The 17,702-nt window shown below is 36.1% G+C and overlaps 2 long non-coding RNA genes across 2 annotated transcripts in view; one reads left to right on the forward strand and one right to left on the reverse strand.

Annotated features, from left to right (window-relative positions):
* Nucleotides 1–658: 658 nt before the first annotated feature.
* The window catches only part of LOC140516660 (uncharacterized), a 99,780-nt gene continuing 82,736 nt past the window's right edge, over nt 659–17,702 (reverse strand). The window contains exon 8 of the long non-coding RNA XR_011971415.1: nt 659–1,285. This is a non-coding gene — a long non-coding RNA (uncharacterized lncRNA). The remainder of the gene's footprint in view (nt 1,286–17,702) is intronic.
* Nucleotides 4,196–9,694, forward strand: LOC140516662 (uncharacterized). The gene is made up of 2 exons (XR_011971417.1): nt 4,196–4,283; nt 9,515–9,694. It is a non-coding gene; the product is annotated as an uncharacterized lncRNA (long non-coding RNA).

The following is a 17,702-nucleotide window of genomic DNA, read 5'->3' on the forward strand; positions in this document are numbered from 1 at the left end:
ATTGGTGTTACTAGGGCAAAACCATTTTAATGTAATCAAAATTATCAATTTTACATCCCATAATGCTTTCTATCTCTTATTTGGTCATAAATTCTTCTTTATCCATAGATCTGACAGGTAAAATATTCCATGCTCCTCTAACCTTTTATTCTAAATCATGTGCCCATTTTGATCTTTTCTGGTATATGGTGTAAGATGTTGGTTTATACCTAGTTTCTGTCAAACTGCTTTCCAGTTTTCCCAGAAATTTTTGCCAAATTGTGAGTTCTTGTCTCAGAAGTTGGGATCTTTGCATTTATCAAACACTAGATTACTACAGTCATTCGCTACCGTGTATTATATACTTAATCTATTCCACTGATCCACCACTCTTACTCCTTAGACAATAGTAGATTGTTTTGATGATTACCATTTTGTAATACAATTTAAAATCCGGTACTGCTAGGCCACTTCCTTCACTTTTGTTTTCATTTATTCCTTTGATATTCTTGACTTTTTGTTCTTCCAAAACAATTTCATTATTATTTTTTCTAGATCTGTAAAATAATTTTTGGTAGTTTGATTGGTAAGGCACCAGTTAATAAATTAATTTGGGCAGACTTTTCATTTTTTAATTATATTAGCTTGGTCTACGCATGAGCAATTAATATTTCTCCACTTGTTTAGATCTGACTTTATTTGTGTGAAGTGTTTTGTAATTGCCTTCACATAGTTCCTGGGTTTGTCTTGACAGAGAAACATCCAAGTATTTTATACTATCTACAGTTATTTTAAATGGAATTTCTCTATCTCTTGCTGCTAGGCTTTGTTGGTAATATATAGAAATTCTGATGTTATATGTGGGTTGATTTTCTATCCTACAACTTTACTTTTTAGTTGATACTTTAGGTTTCTCTAAGTATACTATCATATCATCTGCAAAATGAGAATTTTGTTTCCTTATTATCTATTCTAATTCCTTTGATTCTTTTTTCTTTTATTATTGCTAATAGCTTCTGTGTACTATATACATTCAAAAGGAGAAGTAAGTACCATGCCTCTGGGATATCGAGGAGAGACATTTGTTGGCATTTACTGGGGTAAACTTCAACCTATTTGAGTAATAGCAGAATATTCCCTGCAGAAATCTGGGACTTGATACCTGAACACCATGTTTATCCATGAATGTTGTACAGAAGCTTACAGGAGGATAGAAGCAAAGGATGGCAGAGAATGTCAGCAGGGAACTGTTTCTCCAGCTTAGAAGCAGAACCAGAGGAATTTCACTTTGATTACTCTCTAGGACCTGAAAAAACAGGAAGATCAGTTAAGAGAGAAGCACATGGAGGGGGTGGGTGGGGAAAGAAAGGGATAAGGGTATTCTCATTGTAAGAGAAATATGTGAGATATACCCAAGGAGCAATCAAACGAAATCTACCTTGTTGATTTCTGGCCTTTTTAAGAGGAAAAATTTTCTGTCTGGGCTGGACAGTTTCAAAAAATGACCAAATAACTGTTGATCAGTGATATCATCACAGAATCTAGTAGTCAATTAAAATCACCTCTAGTGGTGGTGTGGAAAAAGAATGAGAAGATAGACAGGTGTTGTAGACTACTATATTATGAACAAGTACCCTCCAAAATCTGGTTCCAAACTGTATTTCCAGCCTCAGTGGATACTACTTTTCTCCCACACTCTATGATTCACCCAAACTGGACTTTTCTCACTTCTTCCTACATAATATTCCATCACTCATTTCAAGCCTTTGCACTGGACATACCACATGCCTAGAATGAGTATCAAAGAAGGGCTAGCATCATCCAAGTCCTCCTTTTGTATTCCCTACTTTCCTTTAATTCATAAGCCTGAGGTTACTTGCCCCATTTCTCTTTATTACCCACAAGTATGTTCAGAAAATAATTTCATTAAAGATTGACCTAGAAAGGAATGGTCATGGTAGGAGGAGTTCATATTGGGTTCTTTTGAATTTTGATTATATATGTCAGGATCCCCATGCCAAGACTGCCCCTCTCTTTTTTTTAACTATTAAGACACACACTGTTTTCCAGAGCTAAGATCCAGCAAGCAAGCTGTGTCCTGAGGTTGGCATAACAACAATTCTTTGTGCTCACCCTCTGGATGAACTCAGCCACAGCAAAATTCTAAAATTGTTTCACATCAGCACCAGGTGTTTTCTCACCTTGGACAAGCACCTGCAGTACCCATCCTCTGCTCATGAAGCCCTGTTACAAATCAAACTTGTCTCATTATTGCTATTACCCCTAACTGTCAGGGCTATGTATATTGAGATTTACCCATACCAAAAGTTAGACCCCTACTAGAGAGGGCCCCAGTATATATGTCTAGTCCCCCTCCTCCAGTGGAATAAAGAAAGCTTTTTGCTTATGACCACTATTAGTTCTTTGGTTTTATTATGTTATTTCAGAGTTAATTGTGGTTGTGATAACCTGTGTGAGAAATTTGGTACTTTTAGAGTTAACAGGGTTGTATAATCTCTGTGACTGTTTGGTCACTTATGACCAGGATTGATACTTATTTAAAACTATGAATTTATAATACATTAAAGGTCTGAATCTATGGATTGATTAGATATTGATCAGAAAGAATGAAAGGTTCCTTATTTTTTTTTCTTTGCATACCAAGCACCTAGCACTATCTATAGCTATCATTTAGTAAATGTTTATTAGTGAATTAACATGTATATATCAGGGATTAATATGGGACTTTTAGTCATGATTTAAGCTCTTTAAAAGTGGTCTATGAAATACAAATGTTAGTGAACTACCAGCTCCTAATCTGACTTCCAAGTTCCACCGCCAACTCAATGAAATTCAAGGCAACAAACATGTATGAAGTACCTACTACATGTTACGCACTGGAGAGATAAGATGTCCCTGCCTTCAAAGAGGTCCCATTACATGGGCTGGATAGAGTACCAGACTTGGCCACAGGAAAGTCTTGTTCAACTCTGACCTTGGTCATCAGCTTTGTACCATGCACATGTCACTTAACTTCTCAAAGCCTAGGATCTCCATCTGTAAAATGGAAATTCCTATATTATCTGCCTGATAGGGTTTAAAAGAATGTTGTACAGCTTAACGAAGCTTTAGTAGCAGCCTTTTGGGAGGGGAAATAAGTATACAAAATAAATACACAGTGATTTGGGGCCTCCTGGAAGGGCTGGCACTCAAGGGAAGCAGGGATTCCAGGAGTCCGAGGTCACTGCTGGCTAAGGGATGAGTGAGCCAGAGATAGAACGCGTGTAAGGGGGAGCGGCAAGTAACCTAGTCTGGTTGGCACAAGGATGGCAGAACCGTAGAAATCAGTCCAGAAAACAGAACAGAACCAGCCCGGGTCAGAGGCTGCTTGTCTCTTACCCTAGGTGCCTAGGCAGCCGCTGGAGCTCCTTGGGCTAGGGAGCGAGCCGTGCGGCCCGGTGCCTTTATCATTTCACAGATCTACGGGGGTGGATTGGAGAAGAGATCGATACAGAGATATCGGTAAGGCTACGGCAAGAGTTCGAGCAAGAGGGTTCACAGGGTCAGAGGCAGGGCTCGCAAGCCGGGAGGCGCAGGAACAATCCTAACCCGGCCTGACCTGCGGGCTGGCTGACGGTCTAGACTTCGGAAAGTGTTAGTGACAGACGACAGTTCCCCCCGCATCCTTCATTTTCATGTTCATTCCTTCCAGGAGGTTAGAACCAGAAGCCTGGTCACTCTGATCTCCTCAGAGAGAGGGGACACCAGGCTAGAATTTTATCTATCTGCTCCTATAATATTAGTCTAAGGGATATGATTTTGGGATTCAAGCGAAACTTCTGATTTCGGCTTATTAATTGGAAAAGGATGGCATAAGCTTTATATCAAAAACTTGACTTCCTTTCCACCAAATACCAATTCCACAATGAACATGCATATAGCCAATAGTGAAGAAACCCATTTATCTAAGTCAACAGCAAAACTGAATCAGAGAAAATATATATGCAACTATATACCCGACAATATAAAGTGAAGAAGGTTGCCCAGTGGGAGTGAGATAACTCAGTTCAACCAATAGAGAAAATCCCAGATCACACCTGAGGGGAAGATTTCCCAAAGTTTCTAATGTAGAAAGCTGGGGATAAGAACATGATAGAAAAGGCTATCTTTGCTAATATTTGCTTCTTCTAGAGTCTTATTCTTCCTTTGGCAATGAAATGAAGTTCATATTGTTATATCACATTCTTTCTTGAAACTGGAAACCAGAAGTGCCCAAAGGAACTGCAGAGGGCAAAAGACCAAAGGTACTGAAACTCTTCTCTTTCCCTATCTCACCAACTTCAATCCACCCCTTATATGTTGATCTCCATCAATATGGAGAGAGTCCCATACCAATGTACTTTGGGATTACATAAGGAATTGTTGAAGGAACTGAAGATGTTGAGACTAGCCAACACAAAACTAAAGGGAAACCAGATAACCATCTTCAAAAATTTTAAGGTCTGGTATGTTTAGTGTTGCTTCAGAGATCAGAACTGACACCAGTGGTTAGACTATATAGGGAAGAAGCTTTGAGTTTACCATACAGATGAATCTTCTCATAATAAAAGCTGTACAGTTATGAAATGAGTGACTTGACACAGTAGTAGATTTCCTAACATTACAAAAATATTCAAGTGGAGTCTGACTCTGACAGAAAGGATTTGAGGAACCTGTGGCCTTGAGGCCATATGTGGCCCTTTAGGTCTGCAAACAGTGAAGTTTGGGTTCAGTCAAAGGGCCACACTTGAGGACCTAGAGAGACACTTGTGGTCTTGAGGCTGCCAGTTCCCCATCCCTGGACTAGATGAATGTTTGAATTAGAGAGCTTCAAAAGCATCTTCAGCTCTAAGATTTTATGAAGCCCTTAAACCAATGAGAAAATAGTAGCAGGTTGGGAAAGAAGGCTGTAACCAAAATGGGTATCATACATGAAGCTCCCTTAGCCCTGAAATCCTATTAACCTTGGATCCTCCAAAACTTAATGACGTATTCCATTCCTATAAAAAATTCAAAATGTATTATTAAAAGGATGATTACTGAATACATGAAAAGGAACCCAATCATTACAAAGGACCAGCAATAATTTTATCAAGAACAGACCAAGGCCCAACTAATATCACTTCTTTTTTCAATCAATTCATTAGAATGGTAGATCAAGGGATTGCTGTAGATAGAAAGAACATATGTATTATTATATACATATAATGAAAGTATAAAGGGTATGTTTCTACTTCTCTGCTCTATTAGAAGGTAATAAAAAAGCTCCTCAAACAGTAAGACACCTAGCTATTGGCTGGTTGAAAAGGTCAGAAATCCCTAGTACCCTTTATACAAGCTTAGTTTTGTAGTCAGTCAAGATAGATTTATCCCTGGCAGTTGAGATGAAAACTAGTTATAGGTCCTCAGAGGGATTTATTCCTTTTCTTTTTTCTTTTCTAATATAAAACTAGAGAGAGAGAGAGAGAGAGAGAGAGAGAGAGAGAGAGAGAGAGAGAGAGAGAGAGAGAGAGAGATTTCTCTCCCCTTCCTTACCACTCCCATTGACACCAGATTTATGAGGATAATATTGTTACTTCTATTATTATTAATGAAATTTTAGTAAGTACCTTAATTTTGAGCTAATTATGTCAACTGACTGACCATTGAAAATAAGTTCTTCAGTAGAGGACTCCTGAGCTATAGTTCTGCGAGTGCAGACCTACAGATCATTTTCATTCTGGGGCAGCCATCCCCCAGGGAATCCAATCTATGAGTAAGCTGGTAAAGTAGCCCCAAAGGGGACATTACATAGATATAGATGATCTAGATTTCAGCAAAACATTTGACCAATTGTCTCATGTTAACTTTGTAGATGATGTGGAAAGACATGAGCTTGATAATTATATGCTCAGGTGGATTTAGAATTCATTAAATGACAGGAAACAAAGAGTAATCACTAATGCTTTGATAGGTCTCTGGAGGAGTGTCCCAATCTATGTGTGACCCTGTGCTATTTGCATTTTTATCAGTAACTTAGATAAAAGTATAAATGGCATGCTTAAAATTTTTTGAAATTTGTCTGTAGCTTGAAGGTGTAGCTAACATATTACTTAAAACAAAAATCTTACACCTGACTTTGAAAAAATCAATTTCAGATGCCCAAGATGCAGATGGTGTGGCTAAAATGACTAGCAGTTTATATGGGGAAAAAAATTATCTGGGTTTTTGAGTGAATTGTAAACTCAATAAGATTTTCCAATATGATATGGCAAACAAAAAATGAATTGAGATTAGGGATGAATTAAAAGGAAAATAGTGTTAAGAATAAGTGGAATAATGTCTTGGTCAGATCTTTTCTAAGGAATATTGCATTCAATTCAGCATGTCATATTTTAGAAAAGATATTGATTGTCATATGAAGAGCAACTGAACTGTTAAGAGACCTTGAAATCATGCCAGATAGGACCAATAAAAAAAATCTCAAGGGCACAGATTTATAGCCAGAAGGAACCGTAGTGGTTATCTGATCTAACTGGGGATGCTTAGTGGGCAGACAAGAAGACAGTGAGAGAGGGGTGAAATGAACGATTTCCTCAAGTATTGTAAGGGCTGTCATGCAAAAAAAAAAAAAAAAAAAGGATTAGATTTTTTTTTTCTCCTTAGTCCAAGAAGTAAAACTAGATACAACCGAGAATGGGGGCTGGGGGAAAGGAGAGAAGGGACTGCAAAGCAAACAAGCATTTATTAAGCACCTATCATATGCCAGGCACTGTGCTGCACATTTAAAAAATATTATCTCATTTTGTCTTCATGACAATCCCAGGAGGTAGGCGCTTTTATTATCTCCATTTGACAAATGAGGGAACTACAGCACACAAAAATGAAGTGAAATAGCCAGGGCTACACAGCTAATAAGTCTCTAAGGCTGGATTTGAACTCCTGACTTTGGGCCCAGCACTCTATCCATTCTATTACTTAGCTGCAATGGATGGATAGAGCACTGGGCCTGGATTCAGGAAGACCCAAGTTCAAATCCAGCCTCAGACATTTACTAGTTATATGACCCTGATCAAGTCAATTAGCCTCTCTATTGGCCTCAGTTTCCTCATTTGTCTAATGGGAATAATAAAAGTACCTAACTCAGGGTCATTGTGAGGACAAAATGAGACAATAATTGTAAAGCATTTCGCATGGTGCTATATTAATGGAGCTATTATTATTTGCAGAAGCAGATATAACCTTAAGGAAAGGAAAAATTTCACAACAATTAGTTAACCCAAAGTTAAATGGACTGCTTTAAAGGTTCCCTATCACTTAAGGGCTATAAGTAAAGGTTAGATGACCAATTTACAGCACAAAGTATAGTGACGATTCTTGGCCAAGTATGGGCAGGTCTAGGTTTTGGTAACAATGCGATTCTTTGACTTTTAGACATGTGTCAACCAAAAGGTTGAAGACAAGCTGCTGGAATTACTTTTTAAGTAAAGCTATACTATATCCCAAACCTGTGTATAGTATACATACTATGTATACTATGTATACCATGTATACTACGTCCTAAACCTAAACTTGTCATGATATAGCATCCAACAGGAATCAGAAATGAATATTCTGATCATGTCTAGGGATAAAATTATTATGAGTTATGACTTACGGAATAGGGATAAAAGTATCCCATTGTACCTAGGTTTCCTATCTTTCAAAACTTTGCCTTCTAATATTATCTACTTTATATTTAGCTTGAGGTTTTCAAACTTTTCTCTTGCTCACTGCAATGTATTCTTTTCCATGAGGAAATGTGGTACTCTGAATGTTTAAGCTGGCAACAAGGACGTGTTCCCAGGTGGCTGGGCCTCCAGAGCCATCACCCAGGCCTTGGGATCACTCTACCTCTCCTTCTGTTCGCCCACACTGTCACCCTCTTCTTTCTTTACTTCCCCTTACAGTGTAGGAGGTAGCCTTACACGTCTGTGGTGAGAAACTACTCTTGTGGCCTTCCCAGAAGGGAAGACAGAAAGAACAGGCCAGTAAAAACAATCTGCTGGTTAGGGTCAGGGCTAAGGAAGATGGATGCTTCAGGGTATGAAAACGGGTACCTTAACAGGAGACTGAGGCATGAGATGGCACTTCAAAACAGATAAAGTTTTGCAACCACTTGCTGGTCAGGAGGGTGTTTTGTTTGGGTTCTGATGGTTCATAATATTAACTGGGAGTTCAAGAAGGTGGATTTGTGGTAGAAGTCATAAGAGGTAGTTTGTAGTTTATGTTTTAAATGGATATGAGAAGAGTAAAATTTTGCCATATACCCAATAAAATTCATGCAACAGCACATTGTTTGAGAACTCCACATCTCTACCTCCTGGCTTCCCAAGTCCCAACTAAAATACCACCTTTTTTAAAAAATTAAATTTATTTTTAATTTATGGAATAAAACAAGCATTTCCATAACATAGTACAAAAAAAAAGACAAATGCTCATGAAATTGTGAATCTATTATGTACAACTTGTTATACCTTTTAAATTTATAATAGTTATAAAGTTATAATAAAGTTATAAAAAAGTTATAATAAAGTTATAAAAAGTTATTTATAATAACTTATTTATAATAAAGTTATGAAAAGTTTTATAGGAAGTCGTCCCCACCCCCTCTTAATTCTAGAGCCTTCTTTCTTTTAATTATTTCCTACTTATCTTGTATATATCTTACTTTGTATATATTTTTTTGCATTTTGTCTCTTCCGTTATTGAGGGTAGGGCTATAAGCAAAGGTTAGATGACCAATTTAAAGGCTATAAGTAAAGGTTAGATGACCAATTTACAGCACAAAGTATAGTGACGATTCTTGGCCAGGTTGCCTCTTCTTGTATCCTTAGACCTTAGCACAGTCCTATCGCATAGCAGATGCTTAATACATGTTTATTGATTGATCAGCTTTCAGGACTTTCTTCAAGTCCCAATTAAAATCCTGCCTTCTAAAAGAAGGTTTCCTTATTCAGCTTAATGCGAATGCATTCCCTCCTTTGATTATCTTCTCTGTTAGGCTCTGAGTTTCTTGAAAACAAGGTTTGTCTTTAGTCTTTCTTTGTATTTCCATTGCTTAGCACAGGACCTGGCTCTTCATAGGCTCTTAACAAATGTGTGTCGACTGCCTAAACACTGGCTTAACTGTTTTTGTTTCATTTGTTAAAGGAGAAGAAAATTCAGAACTGTGATTTTGATCTCAGATAAAACATGTGACTTATAACTTGGACCATCTGAATCCAGGTCCCAGCATTCTCTGATTCTTACTGGGCAGAATAGCAAGAGATCTCAAGTGGGATGAAAGTCAATGTAAAATCAAAGTTAGGTCTGGACTACATAGGACCAAGTATAGAAATATACTGATGCCCATGGTGCTCAGCCCCTTGCTACTTACCTTCATGTTAAATTCAGTCCCCAACATTCATTCTAACCCTACCCCTAACCCTTCTCACTAACACTTTGGACGTGACTCTGAATCTTGTTTTTATTTCAGACACAGCTTAACCGCATCTAGTATTTTCTATAACCTGGGTTTCTTGAAGCGATCTTGACTTTTTCTGCAATTCTGCAAAGGGTTGGAGCAAAATCTATTATATCTGAGCTGAAATAAAGGAGGGGAAGCAATTATGATTTCAGACAAGGAAACAGCACAAATAAACTTGATTAAAAGAGATGAAGTAGGAAACTGCTTTTTACTGAAAGGTAGCAGAGACAACATGATTTCAATATTTAACATATATACATCAAATTGAAGAGACTTTCTAGAGCCAGCTCCAACCAGCTTGAGAAGATTGCTGAAGTTTCAGTGTGAGCTTTTACACTTTGAAATCATCCAACACTACAAATCAGAGCTTGATTTATGGTTTTCTTTATTGTCTGGACTTAAGAAAGGGTTGGAGAAAACATTAATGACACTGCTTGAACTTAAGTGTATTGTGCATACATTTTTTATCAGAGAATTTGTTTTACCAACACACTTCTGACTGAATGGCTTAGCTTCCAAACACTTAAAGGAAAAACTAAATGAATTATAAAGAGAAATAGATAATAAAATTATAGCGGTGGGAGACTTCAAGTTATCCCTGTAGGCCCTATATAAATCTAAACAAAGAAATAAAAAAAGATGATGAATGAGGAGGAGGAGCAGCAGCAGTAGTAGTCTACGACCTGACTAGAATTTTAGAAAATTAAAAAAAACAAAAACAAAAAAACAGACCTCTGTTGATTACTAAATGGAAATAAAAGAGATTGTTTACTTTTCAGTTGTTCAGGTATCTTTGCAAAAATTCACCATATTTTAGGACACAAAAATGTAACAAAGAAATACCAAAAAAGCAGAAATATTATACATATCCTTTATGGACCACAATGTTATAAAAATTATAGTAAATATAGGGCCACTGGAAATAAGCATTAACAATTCACTGGAAGTTAAATAATCCTAAAGAAGTGGTGGATTAAAAAAAAACTCACAGAAATTATGGAAAATATAATGAAAGTTAAAGACAGCAATGAGACAGTATACCAAAATTTGAGAAATGCAGCCTTAGGGCAAAGTCTGCATCACTAACACTTTTATTAACAAGAAAGAGAGAGAAAAAATGAAAGAACAGATCAATGAATTGACAATGCAAGTAAAATACAAGAAAACCAGCAAATTAAACACAATTCAATATCAAAATACAAATGTTGAATATCAAAGACTAAAATAAATGAAAACCAAAATGAACAAAACTAGAAGATTTTACAAAAACAAAGAAGATAGACAACTAGGTAACTTAATTAAAAAGAAAAAAAGTAAACCAAATTACCAGATCAAAAAATGAAAAAGAATTTACAACAAATGGAGCACAGAGGGTATTATTGGAGATTAATTTGTACCCAAAAATGAGTCAACCAAACTCATATTCAAATGAAGTAAATGAATATGTACTGAAAAAAATAGAAAATTAAATAAAGAATTTAAACAATCCAATTTCAGAGAAATTTTTTAAAAATGAGCTTCTAAAAGAAAGAACTCAAGTCTATATGGATTCACAACTGGATTCCATTATTCAAAGAATAATTAATTACAGTATTACATAAATTGTTTGCATAAGCACCAAAAGTAGAAAACCTACCTACTCTCTTCTGTGATACAGATATGATCTTGACAAATAAACTGGGGAAAGCTCAAACAGAAACAAAGGAAACTACAAGACAATATTTTAAATTAATATGGATGAAAACATTTAAATAAAATATTGGTAAAGAGGATAAAGCAATATATCTCAAAGATCTATATTATGACCAGGTTGGATTTATACCAGGAATGCAGGGTGGGATTGACATTAGGAAAAATATAAACCTAATTAGCTATCTTAATAACAAAACCAATAAAATATTTATATAATCATTTCAATGAATGTAGAAAATCTTTTGACAAAATATAATACGCATTTCAGTTAAAAGAAAAAACCTGCATGGACATAGCCAAGATGGTGGAATACAAGGACACACCTGCTCTAGTTCTCCCCCATATCCCATAAAATACCTGTAAAAAATGACTCTAAACACATTCTAGAGCAGCATAAGCCACAAAATGACAGAGTGAAAGAGATTTCCAGCCCAAGACAACCTGGAAGGCTGACAGGAAAGGTCTATCGTACTGGGCTCAGAGCTCAGCGCAGCATGGAGAGGACTGGAGCAGACTTCAGAGCATAGAATGACAGGTAGTAGCTGTGGTTCCCAGATTTCTCAACCCACAAACACCAACAACAGCTTCAAAGGTCAGTAAGAAAACTCTGTCACCTGGGTGAGAGGGGAGCCTGGGTCCAGCCCCATCTCCGGCTCCAGGGCAGCAATAGTCACTGTGGCAGCATCCACTTTTGGAGCCCTAGGCCTAAAGACCCTGGGGGAATCAAGAAGCTGATCTGGATCTCAGCCCTGAGTGGCAGCCATGGGGTGAGGAGGAGCACTGGTGCTGGCATGGTGGAGTTGGTGGTGACTATGGAGAGGAAACACTACTTGCAGATCCTGGGCAGAAAAGAGTGCTTGTGGTTGCTCACAGACAAGAGTACAAAGAGAGAAGTAAACTCCTCTTCCTTGATAGTGCCACCGTAGAGGAACTGAGAACTTACAGGTCGATGGAGTATATCCTACATTTGACAAGGGACTCAGAAGTCAAGTAACTAACTGGGGAAATGCCCCCCAAAAAAGGGGAAAAAATAAGACTATGGAAGGTTACTTTCTTGGTGAAAAGGTATTTTCTTCCATCCTTTCAGATGAGGAAGAACAAAGTATACCATCAGAGGAAGACATCAAAGTCAAGCCTTCTACATCCAAAATCTCCAAAAATAATATTCAATGGGCTCAGGCCATGGAAGAGCTCAAAAAGGATTTGGAAAATCAAATAAGAGAGATGGAGGAAAAATTGAGAAGAGAAATGAGAGTGATGTAAGAAAATCATGAAAAGGGAGTCAACCGTTTGCTAAAGGAGATCCAAAAAAAAAATGCTGAAGAAAATAACATGTTTAAAAATAGACAAACTCAAATGGTAAAAGAGATCCAAAAAGTCAATGAGGAGAAGAATGCTTTAAAAAGCAGAGCTGGCCAAATGGAAAAGGACTTTCCAAAGCTCACTGAAGAAAATATTTCTTTAAAAATTAGAATGGAGCAGATAGAAGCTAATGTCTTTATGAGAAATCAAGAAATTATAAGACAGATCAATAAGAATTAAAAAGTAGAAAATGTGAAATTTACCATTGGAAAAAACAACTGACCTGGAAAATAGATCCAGGAAAGATAATTGTAAAATTATTGGTCTAACTGAAAACCATGATCAAAAAAAGAGCCTAGATATCATCTTCCAAGAAATTATCAAGGAAAATTACCCTGATATTGTAGAACCAGAGGGCAAAATAGAAATGGAAAGAATTCACCAATCACCTCCTGAAATAGATCCCAAAAGGAAAACTCCTAGGAATATTGTAGCAAAATCCCAGAGTTACCAGGTCAAGGAGAAAATATTACAAGCAGCCAGAAAGAAACAGTTCAAGTATGGTGGAAATACAATCAGGATAACACAGGATTTAACAGCTTCTACACTAAGGGATCAAAGGACTTAGAATATGATATTCCAGAGGTCAAAGGAGATAGGATTAAAACCTAGAATCACCTACCCAGCAAAACTGTGTATAGTACTTCAGGAGAAAAAAATGGAATTTCAATGAAATGGAGGACTTCCAAGCATTCTTGTTGAAAAGACCAGAGCTGAATAGAAAATTTGACTTTCAAATATAAGAATCAAGAGAAACATGAAAAGATAAACAGGAAAGAGAAGCCTTAAGGAACTCATTAAAGTTGAACTGTTTACATTCCTAGATGGAAAGAAGTTATTTGAAACTCATGAGAACTTTTTTAGCATTAGGATAGTTAAAGGGAATATATATAGATATAGATATATACATATATACATATATAGATGTAGATGTGTATGGGTATGTATATATTTGTATATTACACATGTGTAGGTATATAAATGAACATGGGTGTATGTGTCTATGTGTGTACATACATGTGTATATGTATACATAGACAGAGGACACAGGTTGAGTTGAATATGAAGGGAGAATACCTAAAAAAATTAAAATTTACTGTTGAATGGTATATAGTAGGAGTAAGAGAAAGGGAGAGACAGAATGTAGCAAATCATCTAACATATAAGAGGGAAGAAAGAACTTTTACAATGCAGCGGTAGAAGGGGGAGATGAAAGGAAGTAACTGTGCCTTACTCTCATGAGATTTGGCTTAAGGAGGGAGTAATACACACTCAATTGGATATGAAAATCTATTTTACCCTGCAGGAAGGCAAGGGGGAAGGGGATAGGAAAGGGAAGAAAACAGAAGGGACAGAAAATTGAGGAAAGGGATAATCAGAAGCAAACACTATTGTGGGAGGACAGGTCGAGGGAGAGAATGGAATAAATGGAGGGCAGGATAGGACAGAGGGAAATGTGGTTAGTCTTTTACAATACAGCTATTATGGAAGTGCTTTGCATTGTTACACATGAATGACTTATATTGAATTGCTCATTTTCTCAATGAGGATGGATGGGGAGGGAGGGAGACTATGGAACTCAAAGCTTTAATAATGAATGTTAAAACTTGTTTTAGCATGCAACTGGAAATTAAGATATATGAGCAATGGAGTATAGTATTTCGCCCTATAGGAAAATAGAGGGGAAGAGGGATGGAAGAAGGGTGGATAATAGAAGGGAGGACAGACTGAAGAAAGGGGTGAATGGGGCGCATGCTGTCCTGGGGTGGGGGATGGGGAGAGATGGTGAGAAAATTTTGAATTCAAATTTTTGTGGAAGTAAATGGTAAGAACTGAAAAATAAATGAATTATATATTGAAAAAAAAACTGTGAATAAATAGATCTTTCCTTCAACTGACAAATAGTATAAATCCAAGAGTTTTTATTCTATACGAGGAAATAAATTTTCAATAAGACTAGGGGTGAATATGGATGTCCATTTTCACCACAATCCTAAAAGTTCAAATAAAAATTAAATTAAATGATATCTTCAGCAATCTTTCAGAACACAAAATAAATCCACACAAATCATTCCAATTTCTAGGTAACAATAAAACCTAATAGAAGAGATAAAAAAGAACTTTTATTTCGAATAATTACAGAATATATAGAATATTTGACACTCTTATCTACCAAGATATATAAAAACAGAATTTTTGTAATTAGTTAGGTTTTTTAGTTCTGTTAACAGTGGTTTGAAGTTAATAATTTGTAGTAGTTTATAGTTAATAATTGCAAAAAATATTTCTTGCTCATGAATAGGAGGAATCATTATAATAAAATTATTATACTATCTAAATCATTCTACTTGTGAAATACATTACAATCATATTACCCAAGGATTATTTAATAGAATTAGAAAAGTAATAATGAAATAATGAAAAATAAAAAAATAATGAAATTCATATGGAAGTAAGCAAGTTCTAGAATCTCAAGGGAGAAACTTAAAAGAAATAGGAATGTATAAGACTTAGTGGAGCCATATCTCAAACTAAACTACAAAGCAGTAATTCTCAATTAATACAATTCTTAATAATATGTTATTGGCTAAAAATAGATAACTTAATCAATGGAAGAGATAAGGTAAACAATGTACAGAAGCAAATGTATCTGGTAGATTTGTATTGAATAAACACAAAGATCTGAGTTACTGAACTAAGGACTTATCATTTGACAAAACTGTTAGGAAAATTAAATAACGGTATGGAAGAAATTAGATTTATATCAAAACTTCACACTTATACCAAGATCCAAATGAATCTATGATCTTGCTAAAGATTTGTAATGGCAAGCAAAGTAAGATATTTTGCTATTTCTGTTTTAGACAATCTAACTGAATCTTGCCTTTGACTAATCGAGAATCTTTAACTAGAAATGGTGTGTGTGTGTGTGTGTGTATACATATATATATATGTATATGTATATGTATATATTAGAGAGAGTTTTAACCAATCAACCATGTGCAAGTGGCCTCTAATCAATCATGGGCTCTAGCCAATCAGATGCTGACTGAGTACAATTGTATGTAAAGAGAGCCAGAGTTAAGAGAAGCAGACCTGAAGAGAGCCAGCATTGAGGAGAAGAGGGCTGAGAGGAGACCTCTGATAGAGAAGACCACCTCTGAGAGCTGAAAGGAAGCCCTGTCTATTCATCGGTGCTGATTTTTCAGACAGAAGCCCTGACTGTTGGTCTTTATGAGTGAACAGAGATAATGGGGCTGGTGGTGTGTATTAGTATCACTGTTGCCCTGTTGAGCTTTGTTTTCCCAGAAAATGAAGTTGCTTAGTGGAACAGTCCCCATGACCTGAGACATGGAGCAGGAGCAGAGAGCCACCTAAGTGTGAGAGTTGGGAGTGGCTAGTCCATAGAGGAAGAGCCATGGGACATGGAAGTCAACCTCAAGTCAAGAAGAAAGAGGACTTTACTTAGACACATGATACTGATTAAGAAGATTGTACAGTGACTGAGGGGTGGGTGGTGTGGTACTTTGAAAAAGGATACTTGATACTGATTGATGTTTTACTTAAAACATTGCTATTGTTAGGAGATATATACTGATTGAATGATGCATTTTACTTAAGGATGTTGCTATGAATGCCATGCTTGACTTTACTGAACAATGCTTAGTTTGTTACTGAATAGAGAATTCATTATACTATGCAATTAGGCCCTTAAAATCATTCACAGCAGCAGTCCTGAAGTGTGTTGTCATGATTGGCTTTACAAGATTATATCATAAGTAAATTTGAAAAATGAAGGAAAAATTACCTATCAAATCTATAAGTAGGAGAAAACTTCCTGACCAGAAAAGAAAAGAGATGACCACAGAAGATAAGATGAAAAATTTTGATTACACACAATTAAAAAGCTTTTGCAAAACTATAATACATCTAAGATTAAAAGAAACTGTTACATGAGAAATAATTTTTGCAGTAAGCTTCTCCAATACAGGTTTCATTTTCAAGATACTTAAGGAACTGATTCAAATTTATAAGAAAAATATATTTCCCACTAATAAATTGATAAATAGTCCTAAGTATGTGAACAGGCAGTTCTCAGGTGAAGAAATAAAAATGACCCACAGCCATATGAAAAAATGTTTCAACTCCCCACTAATTAGAGAAATAAACACGAACACAATTCTGAGATTCTACTTCATTCAGATTGGCACAAAAAAAAGAAAATGGCAAATTTTAGAAGTTCTGTGGGAAAAGTGGCATGTTGATATACTTGGTGCATCTATGAATGGGTTCCATGAACCATTCTAGAAAACACTGAGCATTATACACAAAATGTTACTAAATAGTGCATGTCCACTACTAGGCCTTATCCTTAAAAAAGAGAGGAAGCAATTCTGTATATACAAAAATATATATTTATAGCAGCTCTTTTAGTTTATTCTAGAACCTAAGGGGATGACTGTCAATTTGGGAATAGCTGACCAAATTGTGGTATGTAAACATAAATAGGATTCTACCGTTCTATAAGAAATGAGGAAACATCATCTCAAAGAGACATAGAAAGACATATAAACTGATGCAGAGGGAAATAAACAGAACCAAAATAATTTATACTGTGACATCTACATTATGAAAATGAATCATTTTGAAGACTTTCTTAAACTAATAGAATGAAATGAGCAGAACCAGGAGAACAATTTATACAATAACAAAAACTCTGTAAAGACAAGGAACTTGGAAAGCTGGAAGAACTGTGACCAACACAATGACCATCTAAGATTCTGTAATGCATAAAAAGTCTGAGATAAATAATTTCTGGGTAATTAATACCAATTTATTAATTTTAGCTAGCTAAAAATTAATCAATGAGGTCAGTGGCACTGAAGAACCAAAGACAAACTTTGGGACCCACTGAGAATTTAGATACTCTTGGAAGAGTGGGTGTTCCCAACAGGCAGAAATCAACTCTGACTGGCTAACTATTAATGAGAGAATAAATATTATAATGAAAGGTAGGCTTATTCTAATGAGAAGCTGGGGGACATGACTCTGATTATATCATTCTGACTCATCTCTACCCAGACCACCTTTACCTTGGGCGATCTAAACAAAAAGATTTACCTCTATCCAAGCTACTTCTCAC

This window comes from Notamacropus eugenii, chromosome Y, assembly GCF_028372415.1.
Source record: "Notamacropus eugenii isolate mMacEug1 chromosome Y, mMacEug1.pri_v2, whole genome shotgun sequence".
Lineage (NCBI taxonomy): Eukaryota > Metazoa > Chordata > Mammalia > Diprotodontia > Macropodidae > Notamacropus > Notamacropus eugenii.